General features: G+C 45.0%; 1 non-coding gene across 1 annotated transcript; it reads right to left on the minus strand.

Moving 5' to 3' along the window:
* Positions 1–1824: 1824 nt before the first annotated feature.
* On the minus strand, positions 1825–1896 carry trnaa-ugc (transfer RNA alanine (anticodon UGC)). The gene has a single exon. It is a non-coding gene; the product is annotated as a tRNA-Ala (tRNA).
* Positions 1897–2978: the final 1082 nt, after the last annotated feature.

Raw genomic sequence — 2978 nt, forward strand, 5'->3', positions numbered from 1 at the left:
TGTAGACCTCAGTTCTCAAATAGTGCCACAGATTCTCAATGGGTCTTTGACTTGGTCATTGTGGTGGTTCTCCCAAGCTTTAGCTTTTAAGCAGACTGACCATCCATGCTGTGATCCATCCTGTAGATGGATCCAGAACCTGTAAAAAGCAGACTTTTTGTCACATTCAACCACAAAAATGTATCCCACATTTAACAGTGTCACTGAGAAGCTTTCAGGCAATCTCCAGGTATGCTTTCTTTCAGTAAGCCATCCTCCCATACAGGCCAGTTGTTTGACCATCTCCCTCCAGTCTCAGCAGTATACTGAGCTCTGTAGCTTCTTTCAAGTGATTGTTGGCCTCTCTGTAGCTTCCCTCACCCTCAGGATGGCCTTGTCTAGGCAGTGCCTGGGTGGTATGATGCAGCTTCCTCAATTTCCTCACAGTTGATCCCACACTGCTCACTGCGAAAACCCAAACACCTGGTTATTATTCTGCAGCCTCTTCCTGTCTTGTGCATGTCTGTAACTAATTTTCGTTAGAGCTCTTTGGGATCTATTTTCACAGCCTTCCTTCAGATTTACAGTCTTGACAATTATACTGAAATTAAGGGGGTCTGTATCCAGATAAGTGTAAGCCAGCTGTGTTCTAGTTAGGCCAGTTAGCCACATGAGGCTGTGTGTTACAATGATTTCATCTTGCGTCTCGCGGTGGGAAACCCGTAGTAAATCACAGCCTCTTGTAGCAGACTTCTTCAGAGTGCTTTAGAGGAGACTGATTATACGATACATGCAGAACATGCTTCAGAAAGTTTGAAAGTTACCACCTAATGTTCCCCTTATCTGTCCCAGTCCACTACAACTACTCTTTACCTTAAAATTTAACTGGTAAAATAATTCAGATAGCTAATTTATGCCAGACAGCAATGTGGGCCAGCCTAGAACAAGCAGTTTCGCTTACTGACTGGCTAAGTGAGTGAATGACGAACCTTGCGTGATGGTCTACATTTTGCCACAAAGCTAACAAGTATCTGAGCTGCTGAGAGGAGATGTAATCTTAGGTATGGGGTCTCCTGGCTGGAAATATTAGTGTAAAGGGAAGCGGTGCGAAGATTAGCAGCAGTCTAAGTCCTTAGTGATAGCATGAAGACTCTTGGTAGCATCACTATCCAAGGCATAATAAGCAAGCTGGTGGCTGGTCTCGGCCAGCATTGCCACCCCTCGCATTAGCATCAAGACGGGGGTGTTAGCATCGCTATTGCAACGTTAGCACCACGACTTTGCCCAGGCATTGGCACCACGGCATTAGCATTACTACCGTGTGAACCTCCAGCCTCACCCAGCATTGCTACAGCAGAGTTAGCATTTTTCATGAGTAAAATATTATAAATAATGACGGTAGGGATTTGTTTTTCATGAAACATTTGAAATATTGATCCACAAGAGGTCAAATATTGCTCACATGAGTAGCAGGAGGTTTATCATCTGAGTTTCCCAAATATTGTGAGGAGACAACAGATAACATCTCTATCTGCCACTAAGCTACCACACCATGTGGGAGACTGGGGTTCGATTCCCAGTCTGGGTGACTATTTACATTTACATTTATGGCATTTAGCTGACGCTGTTATCCAGAGCGACTTACAAGGTCACTCGTATTACAGAGGTGGGCCAATGTAGTGTCAGGAATCTTGCCCAATGACTCTTATTGGTGTAGCACAGCATAGTCACCCAGACTGGGAATCAAACCCCAGTCTCCCACATGGTGTGGTAGCTCAGTGGCAGGTAGTGGTGTTATCTGTTGCGCCACACCAACCACCAAAAACAGCCTAGCAGGTTATAACATGGAGATGCAGGGGATTGAACCCTGGACCTCATACATGCAAAGCATGCGCTCTACCACTGAGCTACATCCCTTCTCCTACACTATGCTGCGCTACACCAATAAGAGTCCTTGGGCCAGACTCTTAACACTACATTGGTCCACCTTTGTAATGCGAATAACCTTGTAAGTCGCTCTGGATAAGAGCGTCAGCTAAATACCATAAATGAGAAGGAAAGTTAAATCTTTGTTGAATTCTACATCAGCGATACAGGACATCACTAAAGTGCCTTAGTGTTTTCATGCCATTAGTGTGGGTGATACTTAACTGCATAGTGTGTATTTTCTAATGTTAACTCAACCCTGTTACTTATTTAAGCAAAAATGGCACCCACAATCCTGGAATCACCCATCCACTCACTGATGGGGTTCTGGGACAACACTAGGGTGGGATACTTTGCTCATAAACAGAGAGAAAGAGAGAGCAAAGGCTATGTTTGGCTACTTGTAGAAGCTACAAGCATCCGGTGTGAAAACACATCAGATTCGAACCACATTCATAAACTACTCCAGCCTTTCAGCTAATAACCACATGCTGGTAGCTGATAGCCTAAACACATTAATCCAATTAGGGCAAAGAAGAAAAACAAACTGATGCATTCCAGCTGGCCGAGGCATTCCAACACACGAGAGCGCGAGAGTGCGTGCCTTCGCGTTTGTGTGCGGATGGAGAGTTCTGTCACATTTGCACGACAGTGCACCCATGCCTTGGACATATGCTCCTTTGAGGCTAGCATCTGGTTTGTCGCTGAAGCACATGAATGAGTTCCACTCAGGCCGACAGTTCAGGAGGGGTTGGTTTCATCAGGTCCCTAAAGCTCTTAGTGCTGGACAGGAAGCCCTCCCTGACCAGCAGATGTTTCTCCCTGCTTTAGATTCTCTTTACGAATCTCACAGGAAATGGCTTAAGCCACCTGCCTGATTCACATGCCAATGATTAACTCAAAGAAGGGATTAGAGATTAGCTAAGGAACCCACCGCTGTAATCTCTGTTAAATCTGTGGCTACTGTGCGAAAGCTGAAAACATGTGAAAGCTGGACATAAAGCTTCTAAAAGCTCTTTTCCAGCGATGGAGGACCTGCTGTATTACCTTCTGCATAAAAGCTACATCTGAAT

This window comes from Salminus brasiliensis, chromosome 4 (assembly GCF_030463535.1).
Source record: "Salminus brasiliensis chromosome 4, fSalBra1.hap2, whole genome shotgun sequence".
NCBI classification, from domain to species: Eukaryota; Metazoa; Chordata; class Actinopteri; order Characiformes; family Bryconidae; genus Salminus; species Salminus brasiliensis.